General features: G+C 46.6%; 1 protein-coding gene across 3 annotated transcripts in view; it reads right to left on the bottom strand.

Annotated features, from left to right (window-relative positions):
• The window catches only part of WDR86 (WD repeat domain 86), a 49,096-nt gene extending 46,291 nt beyond the window's left edge, over nucleotides 1-2,805 (bottom strand). Inside the window, exon 1 of one of the 3 annotated variants that reach the window (XM_048837546.2) lies at nucleotides 2,211-2,805. The gene's annotated coding sequence lies outside the window, so the exon portion shown is untranslated. Of the gene's footprint in view, nucleotides 1-1,659; nucleotides 1,680-2,210 lie in introns of those variants that run through there. The other 2 variants (XM_048837543.2, XM_048837544.2) reach the window with 2 other exon arrangements.
• Nucleotides 2,806-27,190: the final 24,385 nt, after the last annotated feature.

Genomic DNA, 27,190 nt, shown 5'->3' with positions numbered 1-27,190 from the left:
CTGCCCCGCACACTTTATTCTGGTTATAAGAAAGGGCTTGATTTTCTGCAGTGAAGAACACTGGTAGCTCCCACTTCTCCCTCTGGCTGGCTGTAGTGCCCATAATCTGGTGTCCTGACCACCCCAGAGGATTCTAATGTACCCTTGAAAGGTTTAAAGCCAGGTCTGACTAAACACAGGGGATTAACACCTTAAAGCAGCACAAAACCCGGCCCTGAACAGAAAATACCCCCCACTCCCCGGACAGAGATCTGTCTCTTCTACAGTTTGCAAAACATGTGTAGCTTGTCATGCTAATGCAGTATTATCAAACTGACCTGGCTGGACATGATGTCAGCCCAGGGACCCTTACCCTGGCCCCACAAAACCTGCCCTTTCTAAGCACAGCTCTCTCACACCCCCCTTGGGAACTAACTCTGCTTTTAGCCCTTATTCATCACCTTCATGCCAAGTCCTGAGCAGACACATTGGAAAAGAGGTTATATGCCAAAGAGAGCAGTGAGAATGTCCACACCACCTCCTCTCGTGTCCTAGGAGCAGAGGCCAGGGCAGGTTTGTTCCCTGTGGTACAGTTCCTAGTATTGCTATTCAGTGCCCCTCTTCTGCGGTACAGGCCCACAGGTTTCTGCCTGCACCTCCCACCGAGGGGAGATGGAAACCAGGCAAGGGCTCTCCCCTCTTTCCCTGGATTATATCCTCACCTTCCCCAACCCCCAAAAAAATCTCAACCTCTGTGTAAAATCAAACAGGATGATAAACCCTGAATGGTTCCTGCCATCAGAGAGCAAACCCCTCTCCATGCCCATCGCTGTGCTCAGCCCCCGCCCCTCCCCCGCCTCCTGCCCCCAGGAGAGAGAAAATCCCCACCCCCATCTCTGTGCTCATCCCCTCCCACCCCATGGCTGTGCTGCTCTCCTTCTGCCCTTCCCCCCAACAAGGCGGAGCCCCCTCTCAGCCCCCCCCCATGGCTGTGCTGAACCCCTCCTGCCCTTCCCCACCCCCAGGGAGGAGCCCCCTCCCAGCCACCCCCCTCCATGGCTGTACTGATCCCCTCCTGCCCTTCCCCACCCACAGGGGGGAGCCCCCCCCAGCCACCCCACCATGGCAGTGCTGATCCACTCCTGCCCTTCCCCACCCCCAGGGAGGAGCCCCCTCCCAACCACCCCCCCATGGCTGTGCTGATCCCCTCCTGCCCTTCCCCACCCACAGGGGGGAGCCCATGGCTGTGCTGATCCACTCCTGCACTTCCCCAACCCCAGGGGGGAGCCCCCCCAGCCACCCCACCATGGCTGTGCTGATCCACTCCTGCCCTTCCCCACCCCCAGGGAGGAGCCCCCTCCCAGCCAGCCCCCCCATGGCTGTGCTGATCCCCTCCTGCCCTTCCCCACCCACAGGGGGGAGCCCCCCCAGCCACCCCACCATGGCTGTGCCGATCCACTCCTACCCTTCCCCACCCCCAGGGGGGAGCCCCCCCAGCCACCCCCCACCATGGCTGTGCTGATCCACTCCTGCCCTTCCCCACCCCCAGGGGGGAGCCCCAATCTGAACTGTTCCCCACCATGCCTGTGCTGCTTTTCCCCTCACGCCTCCTTCTTTCCCAGAGGAGACCCCCTCCCATGTTCCCCCCTAGAGAGCAGGGGTCCCTCCCCCATGGCGGACCTGTGCTATCTGCCTCGCAGCGATACCTTCCGGCTGTGTGTCCTGAGACCCCCCCCCCCCGCCCCCCGCATGCCAGCGCCGCTTCTCTCCTGCCAGACCACCCCCCCCCCCCAGGACAGCAGCGTCCCCCTCCCCCACGTCTGTGCTGCTTCCCCCGGTCCCCTCCCCCCACGTCTGTGCCGCTTCCTTAACACTCCTCTCCCCCTTTGTCTCTGCCGCCCCCTCACAGAGGTGCCCCCCCCACTGGCCAACCCCCAGCAGCTGCTCCCCCCAGGGCTATTTTGCTCCTAATGCCCCCAAGCACCCACCCTTCCCCAAATAGTGCAGCCCGACTCCCCCACATACGACCCCCCCATCTATGTTGTTTCCTTTGACACTCCCCAGGGAAGGAAACACCCCCTCCCCCCCCCCAGAGCTGCACCGTCTCCTTGTCACCCCAGCCCTTCCCCTCGCCTGTGCTTCCACCCCAGCCCCATGCAGGACACCCTCCCTCCCGCCGTGTCTGTGGTGCCCCCCCCGGCCCCCGCTCACCCCCAGTCCCGGTTTCTGACCTCATTGTAACCCGCCAGGGCGGGCGAGGAAGATCCCGCGTCCCGGAGCCTGTGGGGCAGAGGCACCCACTTGCTGGAGAAGAGCGGAAAATAAAGCGCCCCCGGGGGGCTCGTCCGCGGGGGGGGGGGGGGGGGGCAGAGACACGTTCCCGCAGCAGCGAGTTTTCTCCTTTTAACCAAGGGACTTTCTCCCCGCCCCAAGGGAGAGGGGCAGGGAAAGTCACCGAGCCTCGCGTGCGGACAGACCCATGTCCCTGCCTGCGGAGGGGCAAGGGGGCAACCCGGGGGGAGGAGCCCCCCGCCTAGCAGTCCCGGGAACCCTCCACGTTCCCACGCGTGGGTCCTGCTGGGAAGATGCTCGTGGGGATGGTCCTTCGCCCGGGCTTAGCCCCCGGCGCTGTGGCAGCCGCTGCCGTGCAGGGAACAGCGCGGCGAAGAGGTCGGATTCAAGAGGTTTCACGTTCAGCACGATGCCTTTTGTCCGGGTCCCGGCCCCCCTTCAGCTGCGCCCGGCTGAAGAGCTTCATCTGAGCTTCGTGCCGAGGCCCCCACAGGCATCCCCAACCCCTTCAGCCCCTTCGCCCTGGTTCTCATTAACGCGGCGGTTCAGAGCTCGGCTTGTCTGTCCATCAGCTGCGCAGGGGACCACACCACCCCCCCTCAGGCTTCCCCTAGGTCCTAGAGGCAGTTGTCTTCCTCACGAGACTTTTTTTTTTTTTTTTTTAACACGTCTCTAGCACTTTCCATACTAGGAATCCATGCACTGGTTGCCTCACAACACCCCTGTGACACAAGGAAGCATTCTTTTTTTTACCGTGCCCATAGGCCCCCGACTAAGATCAGAGCCCACTGTGTTGGGCACTGTATAAATATGTAGAAAGAGACCGTCCCAGCACCAAAGAGCTACAGTCTTAGGCCATGTCTACATTAGCACTTATGCCGGCAAAACTTTTGTCGCTCAGGGGTGAGACAACCCCCCCCCCCAGTGGCATACATTTTGATGAATGTATCCAATGAAGTGAGCTGTAGCTCAGGAAAGCTTATGCTCAGATAAATTTGTTAGTCTCTAAGGTGCCACAAGTACTCCTTTTCGTTTTACATTTTGTTGGCATAAGCAGTGCTGTGTCATGGGATGGCATCCCTAGCCTGTGTTTACCAGAAGCTGGGACTGGGTGACACACACCAGCCATGGTTGTTTGGCAGGGCCATCAATCAGTTGTTTTGCGGCTGGTGGAAGGTGATTCAGAGAGCAGTGATTGGCGGGTGAGGGGCTGGAGGGAGGGAGCACAGCAGGGGCAGGAAGAGGCGGAGTGAGGGTGGGGCCTCTGGGGAAGGGGCAGATTGTGGGCGTGACCTTGGGGTGGAGCAGGGGTGGAGCACCCACCAGGAAAAATAAAAGTCAGCACCTCTGGTTAAAGCAGATGGATCACTTGATGATTACCTGTTTTGTTCATTCCTTCTGAAGCACCTGGCATTGGCCACTGTCGGAAGACAGGATATTGGGCTACATGGAGACTTTGGTCTGATCCAGTTTGGCCATTCTTAAGTTGATGGGAGACACTGTCCTGCCAACATAGCTACCACTGCTCATTGAGCTGGTTTTATTATGTCGACAGGAGAGCTCTCTCCCATTAGCATAACACGGCTACACAAGCGATCTTACAGAAGCACAGCTGTGTCATACAGCTGTGCCACTGTAAGCTTTTAAGTGTAGTCATGGGGAGAGAAGGAGAAACAGAGATACAGAAAGGTGAAGTGATTTGATCCAAAAAGTCACACAGCAGGTCAGTGGTGCAATCAGGAACAGAATCCAGATTTTTATGTAACAAATGGGCAACTGAGATGCAGAGGATAAATGACTGCCCAAGTTCACTCAAGACGTCTGTGGCAGAGGTGGGAACTGAATGCATTTCTCCTGACTCCCAGTCTTTTTAAGCCACACAACCATCCTTCTGGTGCTAGGCAAGATCTCCAAAATACTGTCGGGGGCAACCCACTTTATTATTGTGATCGTGTTTAGTGACAAAAATACACTAGCCATTTTACAGATACATCAGAAGATAAGTTCCCGGCCCCAAAGGGTTGCTATCTGTATAAATTATTCCAATGTAAAGAAATGCACAGATTAAACATACTTTAGAAGGAATCATATTCAGTGCAGCACATTATGGCTGACACAAAACAGACCTAATACATTACGCCCACAAAGAAGAACATATGGTTAACTTCTGCTTCTTCTGCTCTCAGTTAGTTACAGTAATGTAAATCTGGAGCAACTCACTGAAGTTAATGTTAAGTTACGGCAATGTAAGCCTGATGTGAAAGCAGAATCAAGCCTAATGGCCGTTTTCTGATGACAAACATTTCAACACATTCACCAGGACCAAAACTGGGACCCAATTTTTTTTAAATTACCAGTGATTCTGGATGCCCAACTTGAAGGCTGATCACTTGTCCTCTGAAAAATCAGGCCTCTTTAACATGTCTCAATTTGAGAATCCAAAATTCGAGACACCCCAAATCACTAGTTACTTTTGAAAATTTAAGCCTGAGAATCTTTTGGGCTAGGTATAGTTGCAGAAGGTATCCCAGGTTATGGGGAAGCACTGCTTTACTATACTGCTGCAGTGTGGGTGCAAGGATAAATTCAGGTTCCAGGCATAGACACACATTTTCATTACACAAGTATAAATCTCCTGCTTAGACTGGGCCATAGGGGATCCCTCTGTTATATCTCAGGTGGCCATGTTTTGGCTTTTGGTGAGCCCTTGGGTGTAGAAATTGTTCTGCCACTTCCTATTTTGAAGAGACATTTCAAGGCTCTATTTCAAAGGTGGTTTTCCCCTGTGATCATTATTAGTTGTGATGGATAAAATGTTCAAAATTGTCCAAGCTTTTGAACATTTTGCCCTATTTTTATTACCTTCCCCCAGCCCCTTTCATCTTTTTCTATTGCTTTTATCTGTTTGATTTTTAGGATTTATTATATTTTATTGTATTTTGTTTGTATACCACACTGCAAGGGAAGAGCAGGAAAAATATCTGTTTGGTTTTGCTATTTAAGGCCCTGATCCTGCAATGAGCTCTATGTAGGCAGATTCCCTCCCTCTTGCTCAGAGCCCTATTGAAGTCAGCAGGGATCTTCAAGCAAAGAACTCACTGTAGGTTCAGGGGCCAAGCTGGTAAGAGTTTTTAATGCAGATCAGATATGCCTACAGCCTTTAGACGTGGGTTTCTTAATGTTTTTTCTGGAGGGGACAATTGTACCAGGGCCCCAAGCTCAGGGTCCCATCCCCCCCCGAACATCTGTAACTGAGGAGGAATGGAGGTTAAATGGAATGGGATGGGGTAGGCCCCAAATTTCTCTGAAGGGCCTGTGACTGGCTCACTCCCCTGCTCCTAACCAGAGAGAGCAGGATCTAGGAGGACACTATAATTGGCTGGGCTCCTCCTCCCCCACAGACACAACAGGATTGTATGGGTGGAGAGGCCTCTGGTAGTGTATTTTCTTCTGACTTGTGTGAAAGCATGATCTTGCCTGCCTGAGCTTGCTTCCTTCTAACACACAGGACAGGCTTCCAGCCCCAATCGTAAGCTTCATTTGGAGCAGCACTGAGGTAGACTCAGAAAAATAGCATTTTACCTCCTTAGCTGTACTCTGTACAAGATTTGAATAATGTTGGACAAACTGCTACTCTTTGTTGATGTTATTCACTTTTATTCTGAGCAGAAGAGAGGGGAAGAGATTATTGCCCCCCTCCTTATTTATATGAGCCAAATCCAAACCTGGTGTAAGCAGATGGAACGACCACGGACAACAAAGGCTCTTTTGTTACATCAAAGAAGCAGAGCCAATAATGCTCTAAAGTAGTCAGTACTCAAGGCTCCTCTCACCCAACTAAAAACAAAAGAATAAAGTGTCTAGCAATACAAATGAACTTCCCTAGAGGATTAACCCCCTCAGCAATCCAGCTCTCTCTCTACACATTCCAGCAGAGAGGCTTGTCTAGATACCAGCTAAAAACATCTTTCTACTGCATCCTATCACTCTGCTTCCTAATTCAAGCTGTCAAACCTAATCCATGTCAGAACTGCTAACAATTAAATATTACCTCCCTTCTTCCCCAACCCAAAAGATTTCACAAGCCAAGCAAATCTCTCATGGAACAGCTGCCAGGACCCAGGAGACTGGTAATGGCATATGACACCTTCCACACTTAGCTCACTCTCTTGACAGCAGCCACATCATGTTAGTGAATGAAAATTGTTACCTTCTGAGGTGTGTTAGGTGGAGTCTCCACTGACATAGCCCCTCAGCAGTGAGGTCTGGTCTAGGCTAGAAAAGTTGCACCATCGTAATTACATTGATTTAAAATCACTCTAGTCACGCTGGTTCAAACCCCTAATGTAGATGCACTTAAACCAGTTTCTATCTTGCTAAAACTGGCTTAAACCTTGTTTAAATTGGTTTTGCTTAATTTAGTATGTTAGCAAGAACTAAATTGGTTCAAGTGCATTAGGAATTTGCATTGGTGAAACTGGTGAAACTTCTCATGGACCAGGCCTTAGAGATGGTTCTTATAGATAAGAGAAGAGGCATATTGGTTGAGCAATAAGGAAAACCCAGCTCCGTATTTGCTTTATAAATGGCAGTTCCTTAATTTCTTGCACCATCAATTCAAATCCTTTTACCAGCATTAAATTCACTAAAAACTAAGGAAAGAAATAGTAACAATCTCTGTAGGGCCTCCAACCACATCAAACCTCTAACAGAAACTGCTCTTCCTTCAAGCCCCAGTGGGATCTGAAGATATTTGTAGGTCAAGAGTGTGGACTCACCTCAACTAATATGTGGAGCAAACGTTCACATTACTATGCAATGGCGTAGGGAATGTAGATCAGGAACTTCTGATCTCCCTCTCCCATAACACAAAAATAAGGAGACATTCAATGAAAGCCAGCAAATTAAAAATGATAAAAGGGAATACTTTTTAGACAATGCATAATCAGATTGTGGAAGTCATTGCCACAGGATGTTGTTGAGGTCAAGAACTTGGCAAGATTCAAAGAGGGAGATATATATATATGGATAACAGGAATATCTATAGTAATTTTATGAGATACCAAAAAAAGTACTAGAAAGGATATAAAACCTCATGTTTTGGGGCGTAAACCAGTCTCTAACTATTAGGGCTTGTCTTCACTACCGGGAGATCGACACTGCTGCAATCAATGCAGCAGGGGTTGATTTAGTGGGTCTAGTGAAGGCCCGCTAAATCAATGGCAGAGCGCTCTCCAGCTCCCTGAGAAGATTAAGGTAAGTCGATCAGAGAGCATCTCCTGTCGACGCAGCTCTGTGAAGACACCAGGATAAGTCAACCTAAGCTACGTCGACTCCAGTTACATTATTCATGTAGCTGGAGTAGCGTAACTTAGGTCGACTTACCCTGGTCATGAAAGCAAGCCCTTAGAGGGGTTAGGAGGAGATGCTCCCTCTGCTGGGCAGATTATCCCATATTTGCCTGGTACAGGGTTTCCTGTACTTACCTCTGAAGCATCTGGTGAGAGACAGGACACTGGACTAGGTGGACCACAGATCTGGTCAAGTACGATAATTCTTAGGCTTCTGTACAGTCACTCTGTCCAGGTTCTTTGCAGGTAGGCATGCCCCAGCTTCCTCACGAGCCTTGCTTGAGTAGAATAGTTTTGCAAATTCCATGCACAGTCTAGCAGGTTAAAGCCCTGTTGGAGACAATTTCAAAGACTAGGATTTCCTGTCAGTATTCACAAAGGCCCTTCACTTTTTTTGATGAACTCTAAAGAAGTAGTTCCCAACTAGTGGTAGTTTTTATCACTGGTATTCTAGGTTCCTTCTCCCTATTTTAATGATTTAAGTTATCTGCTAAACTCCAGCACTCCACTGCTACACATGCCACACACTAAAGGGATTTAAAACTAGCTGATAGGTCTCCAAAGGAACCGTAAATCAGGCATCATCATCAAGCAGGTTGTTTCCAGTGGAGTCCTGCAGGCAGGGCCAGCTCCAGGCACCAGCGAACCAACCTGGTGCCTGGGGCTGCAAATGTAAAGGGGCGGCAGGATGTCGGGCTCTGGGGCGGCAATCCGCCCTTGGCGGCGGCAGGAATTCGGCAGCCACTCTGTCACAGTGCTTTTCGCACTCGGCGGCAATTCGGCAGCGGGGACGTGACTTCTTCTTCCTTAGAAGTTTTTAAGGTTAGGCTTGACAAAGCCCTGGCTGGGATGATTTAATTGGGGATTGGTCCTGCTTTGAGCAGGGGGTTGGACTAGATGACCTCCTGAGGTCCCTTCCAACTCTGATATTCTATGATTCTTCTTTGGTCGCTGGGGGCAATTCGGCAGCTGCACCATCACACCACCTCCATGTTTGGCGGGCAGGATTCCGCCTCCCCATTTGGCGGCAAGTTTGAAGATTTTTTGCCACTTGGGGGGGCAAAAACGCTGGAGCCGGCCCTGCCTGGAGGCATCTGTTTCTGGCCCTACACGAGTTAACACTTTTATCAATGACCTGAAAGAAAACATAACATCATCACTGATAAAGTTTGCAGATGACACTAAAATTGGGGGAGTGGTAAATAATGAAGAGGACAGGTCACTGGTTCAGAGCAATCTGGATCACTTGGTAAACTGGGCACAAGCAAACAACATGTGTTTTAATATGGGTAACTGCAAATGTATGTATCTAGGAACAAAGAATGTAGGTCATACTTACATGATGGGGGACTTTATCCTGGGAAGCAGGGGTCTGTGGTGGATAATCAGCTGCATATGAGCTGCCAGTGCGACACTGGCTAAAAGAACTAATGCAATTCTGGGGTGCATAAACAGGGGAATCTCAAGTAAGGGTAGAGAGGTATTTTACCTCTGTATTTGGCATTGGTATGACCACAGTTTTAATACTGTTGATAGAAGTTATGGTGCCCACAATTCAAGAAGGGTTTTGATAAATTGGAGAGGATTCAGAGAAGAGCCACTAGGATGATATTACCAGCAGGAGAGTGGGTTTGTGTGGGGGGGGAGGGCGAGAAAACCTGGATTTGTGCTGGAAATGGCCCAACTTGATTATCATACACATTGTAAGGAGAGTGATCACTTTAGATAAGCTATTGCCAGCAGGAGAGTGGCATGGGGGGAGGTATTTTTTCATGCTTTGTGTGTATAAAAGATCTTCTACATTTTCCACAGTATGCATCCGATGAAGTGAGCTGTAGCTCACGAAAGCTTATGCTCAAATAAATTGGTTAGTCTCTAAGGTGCCACAAGTACTCCTTTTCTTTTTGCGAATACAGACTAACATGGCTGTTACTCTGAAACCTAGAATGATAGAAACCATGCCTTATAGATATTGAGCTGCTTGAGTCTATCTATTTAGCTGAACAAAAAGAACGGTAAGGAGTGACTTGATTACAGTTTATAAGAACCTACATTGAGAACAAATATTTAATAAGGGGCTCTTCAGTCTAGCAGAAAAAGGTATAACACAATCCAATAGCTGGAAGTTGAAGCTAAACAAATTCAGACTGAAAATAACTTAAGTTGTAAATTTTTAACCGTGAAGTTAATTAACCATTGGGACACTTTACCAAAGATTGTGGTGGATTCTCCATCACTAACCATTTTTAAATCAAGCTGGATGTTTTTCTAAAAGATCTGCTCTAGGAATTATTTTTTGGGAAGTTCTATGGCCTGTGTTATACAGGAGGGCAGACTAAATGATCGCAGTGCTTCCTTCTGGATTTGGAATCTGTGAATCTACCTAGCCACGTGAGCACTAACTCTTGGTGCTTGGTCTGCTTCAAACTCCAGTCTAGTAACTGTAAGAGCAGAGTCTGGAGAAGCACAGATTCCCAGGCAGATGAGAGCTGACCCGAACAAGAGACAGTGGGTTTACTGGGTGCTACAAATGAGGTCTTTTAAGAGCTGACCCAAAGCTCACTGAAAGCAATGGGAGTCTTGCCATCAGCATCAATGGGTTCAGACCCTTAGTATGTTGAATGGATAGAGGTGCCCCGTTAGTGTAGGAGCTTCTGCTGTATAGTAGACTTCTCTTTCTGCCAACAAACCAATTATAATTTCCAAGACACTTTCAAGATTATTTTTCCTGACATATAGCCAGTTGTGATCACAGCTGTTCCAGGAAAGGTTATTGCCATCAGCTTCTTCCATTCTATTCTCTGCTAGGACAGGCAGCAGACTTCCCTGCAATATTATTGTATTTCTGGAATGTTACAAAATAACTCAAAATTACAAAACTTTACAAAATTACAAAATATCCTGGAAAAAAACCCTCATTCAACCCTGTTCTACTTTGATAGGAGTCCTCGCTTTCCTTCCAGACAGTAAACTGGCCTCTTGCCCAGACCATATATCTCTTATGACAGTCTCCTTAAGGGCCAACTCTAAATACAAGCCAAAAGAAATGTTTCAAAATGTGATATAGGGGTAACACTATAGGCCTGATTCTGACCTCACAGTGGTTTTGCAGCATTGCAACTCCTTTGATTTTGGTTGAGTCACTCCTAATTTACATCTGTGTAAGAGAAAAACTGGGCCTCGTGGCTTTGAAATAGGTAATAAAACACATTTTATAAATAAATAAATAAATAAATAAATAAATAAATAAATGCCAAGTTGGCTATTCTCATTGCAAATGCTGATCTATACAGTATTTTAACTAATGCATTCATAATATGGAAGTGGTGAACTCTGAAAGCTGCCTCCTTACTTTTTTGCCTTACTTAGTAAGTAATGTGTCCTACAAGAGACCTTACCTCTTAGGCAGGGGATGCAAAATGAGCAGCCCCCAGAGCCCTAAATGTAACCCACCATTACCTTCTCCTTGTGACTGATCATTGCTGACCTCCTATCAATTTTCAATGCTGGGAAAGTCAGACGAGCTGATCCAAAACCCATTGATGACAACGGAAAGACTCCCACTGACTTCAGTGAACCTTGGATCAGATCCTTAAGGCTGGATTGTTCCTGCTCCCTAGCACAGCTTTCCAAAAAGGAGTACAAAATGTCCCAAAGACATTGGAAGGGGCAGAGAGGAGCTGGGATCAGTGTGCTCCAGTGGGAACAGGCTGCACCATCCCAAAAGATAGCAATGCTTGTCCACTGCTCTGCATGGCATGGAGCAGGATGGAGGGCTGTATTTCTATCAGACTTCTGCCTTGGTCAACATAATTCCCCACCATCCTTCTACGCAGGGCTAAATGTCACAGACTGGTACTTGGCAAGGAGATACAGATACCAAAAGAGATGAGCATAAGCCCAAACAATCAGACTGGAATCAAAATTTGAGCTGCTTCGATACAGGAGGCTGGGTTGAGTCCATATAGAAATAATTGGGTCATTTATTTTGTCACAAGAGGTCCATATGATTTTATATGCTGGTTAGACATTCCCCCCCGGCTCCTAACAAACCGGCAACGTGACCCTTAGTATCACAAAGGTCAAGTGCCCCTAGTTTAAGGGAAACTCAGGCTGCCCATTTGATTAGGAAATCCAGTGATGCGCAGCCAACATTTTACTGAAAATTTTAACAAAAGCCCTCCCTAAAGTGTCCTTCCTTTGCTGGTCCACGCGACATGGGGAGGGTAAAATACTTTCCAACGACCCAGCCTCGCACCCCATCCTGACCGGATGTGGCTCCCATACTGCCAAGTGTTCATCACAACAGCAGCCGCGTGACCTGCATACTCTGACTGTGGAGTGGGTGCTTGTGTGGCGATTGGTTTCCCTTTTGCACCTGGTCTGAGTGGTCAGTTGGGAGATGGGTCGTTTTTGGTTTGTGAGGTGGGTAGGTCTGCCCTCACTAGCTGAGGTGGGAGGAAATCAGAGTGGGGAACAGGCCTGCTCTGGCTGACACTGTCTGGGAGCCATGGGAACACACACTAGCATTTCAGTGAAGTCCTTTTTGTTGCTGTAACTACCAGTATGGCTGCATGTTTTAAGATGAGTGTCATGTGAGTATTCAGCATTATGCAGTTTGTCTGCTTGTGTAATCTGACAGTAGATTATGGGGCAAAAATCACCCTTTGCTGATGCACAGGGTGTATAAATTGTACTTCCTTGCACTAGCCTGATTGCTGTATCCCTGAATGGAAGGACCTCCAATGGAGGGAAAGTAGCATTTCCACATGCACCCCTTCCCAGTTTCTGCCAGGGACAGCTTTGTGTGGGGGGGTTCTGTAGGAGCCCCACTGGTTAAGATGGCTGAGATGTCACTGAGCTTGCCATTACTCTTTTCCAGCTGTTGCACCCCGTATTTGGGTTTGCACTGGCAGGCTGTGCTTTCCACCTCATCCTCATGCAGGGGAGGTTGCAGCCACCTTAGACAGCTGTAACCTTCCCCCAGTAGACCTTCTGCCACCCGGAGCCGTTCTCTAGTAGCTGGCACATAACCTAGGTGAATGTGACTCCCTCAATCAGAAATCTACGTCTGTCTCTTACAACCAGAGTCACAAATCCTTCTTACATGTCTCAATGGCTTGGCCATATGTTCTACTGAGCTGAGTGTGTCTAGAATATGCCACATATCCATTATAGATTCCATCATGCCATTCTGAAGCAAAACCCCATTGAATTCAAAATATTAATGTAAGTGGCAGAAAAAACATAGGGATGAACATTCTGCATCTGAGTGGAACACAAAATGGCAGATACCTCACAGCTAACTTTGCTATAGCAAGGAAGTCCCTCTATATTTAAAGGCACAGTTCACAGATAACAAAATGACAGATAGACATTCTCTCAGTTATCGTACATATATACTACATCCCCCTTTGTCTGTAAATCCTTTCTCTTCCTCCCCCAATTTTCAAAGGCTTTCATCATCTTATTTTTTAAAAAAAGCAACCCAACTCCTCCCTCTCGTGTGAGGTCAAGTGTAATTCAGATGATCCATAAGCATCTGTTTCTTCATCAGAGGTTTTCCAGCTGCCCACGAAAATGATGCACTGACATACTCCAGGTAGATTTGAACTGAGTCCAGTGGAGGGTGGGCCTTAGGGAGTGTTGTGTATACAAGATCCCAGAGCAGATACCAAGATGACATGGTCTGAATGATGATTGTCAGGGAGCATTGCATTGACTGCATCAAGGCCAAGAATGGAACAGCAACCGCAACACGGTAGGATCTGACATATTGCTCCCCAATGATCAAATGACAGGATTCCCACACCCAAATGTTCAGACATCAGCGGGGAAACCAAGATAGCCGTCCTGCAGCCTAATCTGATTGCACTTTCACTGCTATAAATCATGAGGAATAATGGACCTCTTCTGAAGTCAATGGAGTTACACTGGCATAATAGCCAGGGTTGTTCCTTTCTTGTTTATTTACTTTTGTCAAATTCTCTCTCCTTTTATCTTCCTTATCTTTTTATGGGGAAGAAAAAGAATAGTAAAAAAAAAAAGGATGATTGCACAACTTCTTGATTTATACCTTTGCTGGATCTCAGCCAAACTCCCCCAATGATTTCAAGGGAACATTCTGGTAAAAACTGATGAGCTAATGGTAGAATAAACACCACCTAATGTCATGATGTCAATTGTGGTGTAAAATCACACCATGTGTAAACTGACCAGAAAATTGGTGTAAATGGCAATGTCATGCAATTTACGCCAATTTGACTCAAAGAGAAGATGCATGAAAGGATTGGCACTCTCACCAATTTGGCATTTTCTCTAGACAAAATTCATCCCCCATTGTGAGTTGCAGCAGCTCCCATGGAAGTCAATGGGAATTGCTGTGCCTGCTTACACCACGGTCAGAGTTTGACTCCTAAGAGTTCTACTTCATAATAACGTCTAAGTTAAAGCTGGTTGGGGGCCTATTTTATCTTATGCTTTTGTGTTAGTTACTTTCCCTACTACACCTCTACAAAGTATTGCCAAACCCAAGCATTCAGTGAGGCCTCCTCAAAATTATGAGATGGGCTTAAAATCATGAGATTTAAAAAAAAATAATAATAATAAATTTGGAATTCTTTTTATTGACCTTTGGTTTCTCAGCCTTACGTGTGCACTGAGATCACATTTTCAAACTTTTCTTTGCAACAATGAAGGCTAGAAACACATAGTCTTTTTAAAAATGAAAGCTGAGATTTCCACATAATCACAGGACTCCAGGAGCTAGGGCATTTTACAAGACAAACAAATATTGTGTGACGCATGATAAAATCTCAAGCATTGGCAACACGTCCTACAGGCCCTTTGTCAGCTAAATCACACTGCTTTGCCAGTTATACCCACTTACATCTGTTTGCTAATCAGTTTACACCCAATGGGCCTAATTTCCCCCTCACTCAGATAGGAGTAAATCAGGAATGTCTCAGCTGAAATCAGAAAACTTTCACCAGCGCAAAGCAAGTGTGGAAGGAAAGTCAGACCCAATGTTTAGCATCCTACTGCCAAGTGAGCAGCAAGCAGCAGCTTACTTCAGGATGCATTTGCCTGAATTTATCTCCTGGCATGTGGCTCAGCCAAAGTTGTGCTTTTGAGGTTTTGGGGATTGATAGTTTAATAAAAACAAAGTGTAAAAAAAATCCCTCTGAGAGCCTATGTGATTAGTAATCAGACTGATCAAGCTCGTCAGCATCTCAGACATGCTATGGAAGGCTCTAGGACCTGGAAAATAACCACGCCACACACTTGGAAGACAGCTGCAGGCTCTTCCTGTTCTTCAGTGTAAGCGATCTATTTCGTCTCACGGATCTATTCATTTTGGATGCAAGTGCTCAAAATATGCATTATTTACAGTCACACAGATAAATAAAAAGGAGATTTGCAGTTGTGCTATTAACCCCCTTGGCTCCCAGTTTAGCTTTGCCCAGTCACTGGAAAAGCAGAACATTTCAGGCCTGATTCTGCATCACATGGATTTGGAGCTATGCCAGTCCACGCTAGCTGAGGGTCTGACCCTTAGGGCATATATTTTCCTTCTCCTCTGTATATTTGTCTGTGGTTTATATTACCATTTGCTAAGTGGTAAGAGGCTGAGCCTTGTGATTTACACGCCTGTGAGTGAGAGAAGAAACTCTGCTCAAGCAACTGGGTCTGAGGCACCAGTGTTATGCAGCTTGTGCAGCCATTTACATCAGATTGGCAGCATTTTGTACTCACTTTGCACAGGTGAAAATGACTATGTAAGGTGCCAAGCAGTAGGGAACGAGAATGGATGTATAATGGTGTAAAACTGGCATAAGTGTGAGGAGAATCAGGCCCTATGAGATGCTATTTACCTTTGAAATCTTTTTGTGGTTTTCTCTCCAACATGAATTTCACAACTAAACCACTAACAGAATAAGAACAATAATTATTAGGCTGGGGTTCTTATTAAATAGGTACCAATTGGAGACCATAAAATGGGGTTGAAAATACAGAGAACAATCAAGACTGTGCACACTGTATGGACCAGATCCCCAGCTGGTGGAAATCAGTGTAGCCCTATTTAAGTCAGTTGAGCTATCCTGGCTTACACCAGTTGAGGAGCTGGCCCTATGTGGTTATGAACCAGTTTTTATACCAGAATTTCATAAGCCTGGCCTGTGGCTGCCCCTCGTGGATTACCGAAGCCAGGACATAGCCCTGAAGCTAATCTAAACAACATCAGGGGCCAAATTCCACACTTTGTGCTTTTAGCACTGGACAATCACAACCAGTTTCCCCACGATTGCCGCACCCAATGGAGACTGAACGCAGCACAGAATTAAGCCCAAGAGCTCCTGAGACAGATTCAGGCATCTATTTCCTTGCTTCCATGCAAAGCTAGGGCAAAAGTCAGCTCTAGTTACACCAGTGAAATCCTGTTGACTTCAGTAGGGTTGCACCTCTGGAACAGAGAGAGGATTTGGTCTAAATTGCAAGATACCAGCGTCCACCTAGATATCTCAGTGAGCAAATTCAGATGATGGCCAATGTAGGAGGAGCAGAGAGTGCAGAGGATCTCAAATCACTGCCTTTGTAGCAAGCTACCCACATTGGTAACTGCTGAGTTTGCAAGTCCATAAACAGGACTGGATGCTAGAAAGAGCCAAACCTTAGCCCTCCTTTGGGAGCCATGCCAAACAGTCTGGCATTTTCCATTCTGCTCCATAATTATTCATTTTTAAAAATTATGAAAACACACAAGACGACTTTAGATCAGGGGTGGGCAAACTTTTTGGCCCAAGGGCCACATCAGGGTGCAAAACTGTATGGAGGGCCGGGACGGGAAGGCTGTGCCTCCTCAAACAGCCTGGCCCTCACCCCTGCCCCCTATTCGCTCCCTCCCATTTCTTGTCCCCTGACTGTCCCCTCCTGGGAACCCTCCCATCCCAAACCACGCCCCCCCAGATCCCACCCCCTATCCAACCCCCCCTGCTCCCTGTACCCTGACTGCCCCGACCTATCCACACCCCTGCCCCCTGATAGGCCCCCCGGGACTCCCACACTCTATCCAACCCCCCCCCGTTCCTCGACCCCCGACCGTCCCAGAACCTCTGCCCCATCCAACCGCCCCCTGCTCCCTGTCCCCTGACTGCCCACGAGACCCGATACCCAACCCCCCCACCACCACGCGTGCCGCCACTGCCCCCTTACCATGCCGCTCAGAGCGGCAGGAGCTCGCAGCCCTGCTGCCCGCGTGGCTGCATGGGAGGGGAAACAGCGGGGGAGGGGCTGGGGGCGAGCCTCCCGGGCCAGGAGCTCAGGGGCTGGGCAGGAAGGTCCCGCGGGCCGGATGTGGCCCGTGGGCCGTAGTTTGCCCACCTCTGCTTTAGATAGAACAGACAAGGCAAGAGGGAGAAAAGCTAGTCTTGGGGTTACAGCCCATGACTGGGCATCATGAGATTGGGATTCAGTCCCAAGCTCTGCCACAGACTTCCTGGGTGACTCTGGGAAGGTCATTTAATCTCTCTGTGCCTCAGCTCCCCATCTGTAAAATGGGGATCATGCTTCCCTTTCCTTGCAGGACTGCGTGAGGATATAGCCATTAATACTCTCAGGGTGATCATGAACTATGGTGAGAGATATCAGTACCTAGATAAAAGGTGCTAAAAATACTAAAGCCATCCTCAAGGGTCAATATCCATTTTTATCAGATGAAAACTCCCAGCCCAGGACAGAAGTCTTGATTTCAGCAATAACTGGATGGCATATAAATTAAGTTTAAAAAGATCAATACATGAATCCAAAAGAGACACCATTCATCAATCCCATGTTAGACTAAAGCTGTGTGCATCTTCCCTTAAAGGGAGGATTTTGACCCAAGGGGAAATTGCTGATTTGCTGTAATACCTTTTATTCTGTCCAAATGAAGGCCCCACTCATTATCTGTTGATTAGATCTGGGAATAATAGAAGAAGTATGATCAGCTTGTGAAAGGAATAAGCAGAACCTTGGACTATTTTGTAACCTAACTCCCCGAACCCCTTCCCTAATCGCCCCTCATTTTGACAGACTGCCTATGCTAAAGGTTCAACACTACATTTGAAAAAATAAATAAAACAAGAACTGGAACAAAGGGGAGCTCTGTCTGGTACCTCATTCCAGCCAAAAAACTGTTTAACAATATCAGACAAATCCCCGGCCTGGGGGTTGGGAGGTTTGTTACAGAGACTTTTCAATTCCTATCAGGATTTTTTGTCTCCAAACCCATATTGCCTGAATGCAGCTAAAAAGAAGGGTCACTGGGTGCAAAAGCTTTCTCAGCGTCGAGAAGTTCGACGTTTCCAGTGTAATGGGGATCGCGGATTGTCTGGGGAGTTGCCTGTTGGAAAACAACCTTCGACAAAGCCAGTGCCATATTCATTAATGCATTTAGGGCAGCAAACTTTGAAGCATAGATTATTAATTCCTATATTCACAAGCAAAATGGGGTTATGAGCTCCAAAAATCAAAGCTGTGTTTGCCCTTTGTGTGTATGTGAGTGGATAATGACAAGTTTCAGAGTAGCAGCCGTGTTAGTCTGTATCCGTAAAAAGAAGAGGAGTACTTGAGGCAACTTAGAGACTAACAAATTTATTAGAGCATAAGCTTTCAAGAGCTACAGCTCACTTCATCGGATGCATACAGTGGAAAATATAGTGGGGAGATTTTATATACTCAGAGAACATAAAACAATGGGTGTTACCATACACACTGTAACAAGAGTGATCAGGAAAAGTGAGCTATTACCAGCAGGAGAGCGGGGTGGGGTGGGGGGGGGACATTTTGTAGTGATAATCAAGGTAGGCCATTTCCAGCAGTTTACAAAAACAGTAGGAAGGGAAATAAACAAGGGGAAATAGGTTTCAGATTAGCAGCCATGTTAGTCTGTATTCGCAAAAAGAAAAGGAGTACTTGTGGCACCTTAGAGACTAACCAATTTATTTGAGCATTAAATAGTTTTACTTTGTGTAATGACACATCCATTCCCAGTCTTTATTCAAGCCTAAGTTAATTGTATCCAGTTTGCAAATTAATTCCAATTCAGCAGTCTCTCGTTGGAGTCTGTTTTTGAAGTTTTTTTGTAGAAGGATTGCCACTTTTAGATCTGTAATCGAGTGACCAAAGAGATTGAAGTGTTCTCCAACTGGTTTTTGAATGTTATAATTCTTGACGTCTGATTTGTGTCCATTTATTCTTTTATGTAGAGACTGTCCAGTTTGGCCAATGTACATGGCAGAGGGGCATTGCTGGCACATGATGGCATATATCACATTGGTAGATGCGCAGGTGAACGAGCCTCTGATAGTGTGGCTGATGTGATTAGGCCCTATGATGGTGTCCCCTGAATAGATATGTGGACACAGTTGGCAATGGACTTTGTTGCAAGGATAGGTTCCCGGGTTAGTGTTTCTGTTGTGTGGTGTGTGGTTGCTGGTGAGTATTTACCTCAGGTTGGGGGGCTGTCTGTAAGCAAGGACTGGCCTGTCTCCCAAGATCTGTGAGAGTGATGGGTCGTCCTTCAGGATAGATTGTAGATCCTTGATGATGCGTTGGAGAGGTTTTAGTTGGGGGCTGAAGGTGATGGCTAGTGGCATTCTGTTATTTTCTTTGTTGGGCCTACTACTTTCTGTAGTAGGTAACTTCTGGGTACTCTTCTGGCTCTGTCAATCTGTTTCTTCACTTCAGCAGGTGGGTATTGTAGTTGTAAGAATGTTTGATAGAGAGCTTATAGATGTTTGTCTTTGTCTGACGGGTTGGAGCAAATGTGGTTGTATCGTAGACTTTGGCTGTAGACAGTGGATCATGTGGTGTGGTCTGGATGAAAGCTGGAGGCATGTAGGTAAGTATAGCGGTCAGTAGGTTTCCAGTATAGGGTGGGGTTTATGTGACCATCGCTTATTAGCACCATAGTGTCCAGGAAATGGATCTCTTGTGTGGACTGGTCCAGGCTGAGGTTGATGGTGGGATGGAAATTGTTGAAATCATGGTGGAATTCCTCAAGGGCTTCTCTTTCATGGGTCCAGATGATGAAGATGTCATCAATACAGTGCAAGTAGAATAGGGGCATTTGGTCACGAGAGCTGAGGAAGCGTTGTTCTAAGTCAGCCATAAAAATGTTGGCATACTGTGGGGCCATGCGGGTACCCATAGCAGTGCCGCTGATTTGAAGGTATACATTGTCCCCAAATGTGAAATAGTTATGGGTGAGGACAAAGTCACAAAGTTCAGCCAACAGGTTTGCGGTGACATTAGCACGGATACTGTTCCTGACGGCTTGTAGTCCATCTTTGTGTGGCATGTTGGTGTCGAGGGCTTCTGCATCGAGAGTGGCTAGGATTATCACTACAAAGGGTTCCCCCCTCCCACCCTGCTCTCCTGCTGGTAATAGCTCACCTTTTCTGATCACTCTTGTTACAGTCTGTATGGTAACACCAACATGTTCTCTGTGTATATAAAATCTCCCCACAATATTTTCCATTGTATGCATCCGATGAAGTGAGCTGTAGTTCACTTAAGTTTAAGCTCTAACAAACTTGTTAGCCTCTAAGGTGCCACAAGTACTCCCGTTCTTTTTTTGAGTGGATAATGAGTATCCCCCACAAGGAAGAGGGCGATTGGAGTTATTTTTCTGAAATTAATACTATGGTCACAGCAGGATACACACAAAATACAACACTTGGAGGCCTGTTATTGTTATTATCATTACAGGTTCAGATGACTCAAGTGTTATTGCTTCCTTCTTGCATTACCAGCAAAAAAACTGCTGTTGACCAGATAGCGCACTCAAGTCTTAGCAGTTTTGGTTCCCAGCTACATGACGGAACAGCCTTTGTGTTTACATAGTTTAACAGTTCCGGCTTTGCAGTGAAGACAGGATCAGACATGTCTTCACTGTGTTCCTCAAGGCTATAGCAGGATTCACAAATGGGATTCACTCCTGTCTGCCCTGCAAGCCTGAACTATGTCACAAGCTTCCCTGGTGAAACTGGGCTCAGCGTGGGACATGATTTCATACCATAGGCTGGACCTTACTTCACACAGAGTGAGGGAACTATATTATTTTAGGCAGAGGGGAAGAGGATGGGCTCCGTTAGTGTCTCCCGAGCTTTCCTTTCTGTTTCAGACTCAACAAAACCAAAAAATGCAAAGGGAAATTTAGCTGACACCACAGAAGGTTGCATGTCTGTCAGTCAGAATCAGGAATCCCTCCCAGTTGCTGACAGGGTGGTTAGAGCAAAGCCTGCTCCAAATTCTCCCAACACGTTCATAAACCTGAGTGTAGGGCTTTTTCTTGCCTAACATTGGGGTTTGTAATAAAAGGGTCCCACTGCTCTGTTACCACATCATAGACTTTGAGCAATTCCATTAGATCAAGGCGTAAACTCCAGGGAAGTCAGTGGAGCTAACCTGGTGTTAAACCAAGGTAGACAAGAGGAGAATCAAGTCTCCACAGGTAGTGCGGGGTTTACTTCTACAAGGAGTAAAAACCAGCCATGAGTGTCTATTCTCAACTAAACTCTCTACTTTCAGTAAAACTACAGGGCTTGGTTCTCCAGAAGTCTCCGCCTTGTGTTGCCATTTAGTCTAGATCAAAGTGCATGAAAAATGCTTTTATTCTGGTGTAGTAACTGTTTTACAGCAGAGAATCAGGCTCATTGAGTTATATTTATGCTGGGGAAGGCAAAACTGGAATTCTATGTATCTCAACCACAGACCCTTTAAAAGACACACAAGTATCATTTTAAATAGGGTTTTAGGGCTGGTCTACACGTAGTGTGGGCAACAATTTAACTCTAAACCAATTGAGTTAAATTAGTGCAATCCCCCTTCGTGTGGACAGTCCTAAATCAGTTCAGTTTATATCAACTACAAACTCACTTACCCTAAACTGACTGAAGGGTGTTCACAGTACAGGGGATAGCACAAACTGCTTGTAGCCCAGCCCTCACGTCCATTTGTGTCTATCCAGTGTTTCTGATGCCATCTTAGAACCTTGAAAATCATAGGACTGGCAGGGACCTTGAGAGGTCTTCTAGTCCAGTCCCCTGCACTCATGGCAGAACTAAGTGTTGTCTAGACCATCCCAGACAGGTGTTTGTCTAACACCTGTCCGGGATGGTCTAGATAATCAATGGTCTCTCTGTGGCAAAGTGACTCACCACCCGGTGCGCTGCCTTGTAAGTAGGTGCAGTGTTACGGGGATTTCCTCTGTAGTCCTGCTGACCAGGTCAGCTGGTTGTTCCCTTTTGCCCTGTGACTTGGGCCTCTGGCCAGGTCACCTTTGGTCTCACTCTTTTGGGGGTAAACCAGAGTTTTCAAACAATTTAGTCCTATGGCCTCACACCAGGCCAATGGCCCTGGTCCAAGCCCAATAGTCCTTCTGCCCTCTTGTGTTTGGCATATTCACACTAATCTTTCTAAAGAGGCTGTAGGAGAACCCATTCCCTTTCTCTACCCTGGGTTCCAGGCCAGGGGCCCTTGTAGCAAGTGGTCTGGTCAGACCTCTTGCTTCTTCCCTGGGTTACTTCCTACCCATCCTTTCTGGAATGTCAGGGCAGTTCACAGTCTGTTCCTTGTAGGTCCCAGGCCTTCTTCTCAGACCCTGGCTGTGCTGCAGGAATGCTGTGGGTTGGACACTTGCAATGGTGGTGGCCACACACCTCCGAGCTTTGGGTGGTGGGACCCTTCTTCCCAGGGTCAGCCCCCCATCGGGTTAAGATCCCCCTCCCAGTCTGGCCTGCAAGGACCCTTGGCTGGGGGTGTCTTTCTGCACTGGACCCTTTGCCCAAGGTCCCCCTTTGGCTGGCCCCAGTTGCTCACCACATCTGGCTCTGTGGATGCAACTCTGCTCCCAGCACAGGATCTGCTCTCCCTGGCAGGGCTGGATTAACCTTTTGTGGGCCTGGCGCCAAACTTATTTGTGGACCCCCAGGGGAGCAATGGAGCATGGCGCTGAGACTGGCCTGGCTTCTGCATCAGCCCCAGGCGGCTCAGCTCCGGGGAGACAGGTGGGGCCCCACAGGCGGTGGGAAGCAGAGGCTGCCCGGAGCCGGAAGTGCACTGGGGTCTAGCCAGTGGGCAGAGACGAGCAGGGGAGTGGGGCTGAGGAGACATCAGGCAGGCAGGCCAAGAGGAGCAAGTGGTGGGTAGGGGGAGCCAGCGGGGTATCGGGCCGCAGTGCAAGCGGAGTAGTACTACTGAGCATGGGCCCGGCTCCATGGAGCTACTGGAGCCATTTTAAACCCAGGACTGTCCTCTGGGCTCCTTCTGGGACTCTGCTCCCAAATCTGACCTGCTTCCTGGGCTGCTTTTCTGACCCCTCTGGATCTGGCCCAGCTCTGGTCCCCAGCTCAGCTTGGGCCCCTACTTTCTCCTTAGCTCGGCCCCACTCTGTCTGACCCAGACAATTCCAGCTCACACAGAGGATGGGACCCCTCTGGCCTCCTGACTCCCTGATTAGCCTGCCCACCCTGTCAATCAGGCTGACCTAGAGCATTGGCCTCTCCCCTTTTGGCACTGGGAGCTAGCCAACCAAAACACCCCCACTGAATGTTAGTAAGGGGACAACCCCTTACATTTAGTCAGAAGTTATTGGGCTCAATACAGGGGTAACTGGGGGGAATTTAATGGCCTGTGATATAAAGGAGGTCAGACTAGTTGATCTAATGGTCCCTCTGGCCTTCAAAAATGAATCTACAAACAGGAAGATAACATTTGATGCTGGAACATCTCAACAGTATCAGGGTCACTCTAGGACAAGAGTCTGAGCTCATTTTGCTGTCACAAAGGAGCTAAATCTCACAGCCAATCACTTTTGATACAAGTCAATTTTCATTTCATGAGAACATGACTGGAAATAGAATAAACTAATTAGGGATGGGAATTAGGATGCTGATTGATCTTCTCTCTCTAATACCAGGATCTCTTTCTCCACCCTGTTTACACCCAGCCATTTGTCATGCTTCACATTGTGCCCACTAAATTCCATACAGGCAAGGAGACTAGACCACCCTCTGAAACCCTTCATTGCTCCCCCTCAGTTGGCGAAAGAGGTCACTGCTGAACAAGGCTAGACACTCTGTCCTCTACTCATTGACTGAAAGTGTTGCCCACTGCCCTTGCGGCACACCCAGGACTGAACTGGTTTTCATTGGGTTGATGTCTTTGACAACGAGGGATAAGGGAAACAAAATGCAGCCTTCCAGCACTGTACAATGTCATTGTCAGGGTAGTTCCTTTTTTAAGTCCAACTGCATTCCCAGACCCTTAGTGAGCATACAGCATAGATTAACCTGAAACTACGATTAGCCATGTTGCAAGAACCCTAGCATTCGAATATCCGAGTGACAGTTCTTCAGTACACATCTTAGCTCCAACCAGATAAATAAATGTACTGGGGAATGTATAAATGAAAAACAATGAGATTGTCTAGTGCTTCCCATGCATTCATTCCACAGGGATATTGCAGCATGTACACCCATTACCCAGATCTGCATAAGAGAGTGCATCCACATACACAGTTATTCTAGCAGCAGCTTGCTCTGCAGTCAGATTCTGTATAGATTCGCAAAAAGAACAGGAGGACTTGTGGCACCTTAGAGACTAACCAATTTATTTGAGCATAAGCTTTCCTGAGCTACAGCTCACTTCATCTGATGCATCCAATGAAGTGAGCTGTAGCTCACGAAAGCTTATGCTCCAATAAATTGGTTAGTCTCTAAGGTGCCACAAGTCCTCCTTTTCTTTTTGCGAATACAGACTAACACAGCTGCTACTCTGAAACCTGTACAGATTCAGTCTGTATTCCAGCAGTCTGGCCAAGCCCAATATTAGACTGTTCTCAGTGGTAGCAGATGACAGAACAAGGAGTAATGGTCTCAAATTGCAGTGGGGGAGGTTTAGGTTGGATATTAGGAAAATCTTTTTCATTAGGAGGGTGGTGAAACACTGGAATGCGTTACCTAGAGAGGTGGTGGAATCTCCTTCCTTAGAGGTTTTTAAGGTCAGGCTTGACAAAGCCCTGGCTGGGATGATTTAGTTGGGGACTGGTCCTACTTTGAACAGGGGATTGGACTAGATGACCTCCTGAGGTCCCTTCCAACTCTGATATTCTATGATTACTGAGTGTTAGGGCTGGCATGGTCTTCTAGATGGAGTTTTTATTTAATGTAGCCTTATTCCTTGTAATTAACAACACTTCACATTTATTCATTTTGGAATTTCTGGTGATTTCTAGGAATTGTATAGACTAGTTTCCAGTTTACTTTATCCACTGCCTTCCTTATCAGTGCACCTTACCAAGACTCATTCAGGCATACAGCTGAATGAAACAGAGCTCTCATCTGCACGGCAAAGACATATATTAGTTTTACATCATGTTTGGATCAGTCATGTTGTTTAGCAAATATTATTTGATCGCTTGAGCAATGTCATCATGCGCACACACACGAAAAAAAGTCACACATTAAAATATGTAAAGGACCAAGGATACTGACATAGATGTGTTTTCCATTTAGGGATCAGGAAAAAAACAAACAACTTCATAGTACAGTGTCAAGTCAACAAGAACGTATGGGGCTGAATTTACTTCTGACAGCGACTAGTGTCTGAGGAAAATCCACGCGGTTGTGTAAGGAGAATGCTTTTAATTGTATATGTGCATGTACATGGTCACACCTTATATTAAAGTTACAATTCATAAATAGTACATTAAAGTGTTATTAAATGATTAATAGATGTTATAAGAATGCTACAGATGTGTAATATAGGTTATAGATAGCTTCCAACAGGTTGTCTAACCATTACACTCTATAACTGATTAACCAGTCTTTTTGATGGGTGTGGGTGTGTGGGTACACAGTGTCTAGCTCAGTGTGGTCCTAGTCCTGGGGTTACTAGGGTGCTACCACAAAATAACACAGAATACTGTTTGTTTATGTCTGCATACATATGTTGGGGGTAGGGTGAGTGACCATATATAATACATGCTAGGAAAATGTAGGTCTGTCTCCCTCTAGTGGATAGTCTATGTAAGAGGTTTTGAGTGTGCTTCAGGACTAGGTGCTTCAGTTCAAGGGATAGAGGCTCATGCTTTTAGAGCGGTGGATCCCAGCCCTCCTGCCAGCTCAGGTGGAACAGTTACACATGCATACAGTTTGGTGAAATTCCATGTATTACACACCACATAGTTTGTGATTTTTACAAAACCCCTAGAGCAGCTGAGTGTGCAGTTTGGGTTGATTTTAACACTTTTGCTTCTTTATCCTCTTATACTGTGCCCTGATATTGACTTTGATTCAAATAAATGACAATCCTGGCTTAAAAACAGATCACAACTCAATTGAAATCATGTCTATCTTTCTTCAGGACCAAATTTTGATTTACGAACAGATTAGAGGTGGTCACAATAGAGTACAATGCATATTACTGAATATTAACATTTAATAGAGTGCGTTGAGTTCAGGAGCTGATTAGAGCCCCGATGAAACAACAGCAATAAGCCATATTTAATTAAAAGAAAATGAAATACGCAGAAGCTGAGGCATGAGTCGTGCATTTCTGCATCCCACTCAGCAAATGAATCATTTCTCTGTTTTCCTTTCTGAAACAAAAAACCTTGCAGTTCATAAAGATTCATAGATTTTTAGGGCCAGAACAGACCATTATAATTATCTAGTGTGACCTCCTGAATAACACAGGAAATGCCCATTACAATAAAGGACTATTCTGGCATTACTATAAAGATAATTTGATATCTTGACTAGATGAGGACATTCCTGAACATATGAACACAGAGCTGAGCCCAAGACAAGATAGGATTGCCCAGCTTGCCTATGAGACAAACACAATTCAAACTATTATTAAGTTCACAGCATATGTTATCTATCTCTATATCACTGTAATAGGCAGACACGCACATTATCTAGCTATATATAATGGGCTATGTTTCTCAGCTGGTATAAATCAACATAGCTCATTTGATTTCAAGGATTTAGCCCAGTACACTGAGAGTGTCAATAGGTACACCTAGGGCCACATCCCTTACACAGTATATACTCAGGGCCCAATTGTGCTCTCATATCAGTTTTACACTGATGTAACTCCACTGACTTAAATGGAGTTATTCCTGATTTATTTCATGTAAGTGAGATCAGTCCCTGAATCCTTACTAAGGCAAAACTCATTAAGCCCACTCATGACTGATGCTGAGTACTTGGCAACTCCCACTGGGCCTGATCCTGCAAAATGTCAAGAAGCCTCAACTTCCACTGAAGTCAGGGATCATTGAAGTCAGCCTGAGCACAGGATGAAGCCCAGTGATTTCAATGAGAGTTGCAGGTGTTAAGCATCTCTCAGGCTCTGACTTTAAAGGGAGTTTGACCTGAGTAAGGGCTGCAGAATTTTGCCGAGGTAGAATACCTGAAGTTATGGGGGGGATATGCAGACTTTAATCAGCATGCGTTAGGAGGGCCACATTATTCAGGAGTTGCTAAGCCAAGAATGAGTTATGCATAAGACTCCAAACA

Source organism: Caretta caretta, chromosome 2 (genome assembly GCF_965140235.1).
Source record: "Caretta caretta isolate rCarCar2 chromosome 2, rCarCar1.hap1, whole genome shotgun sequence".
Lineage (NCBI taxonomy): Eukaryota > Metazoa > Chordata > Testudines > Cheloniidae > Caretta > Caretta caretta.
Note: the sequence above shows the minus strand (reverse complement) of the source record. Positions and strands in the feature narration are given on the sequence as shown.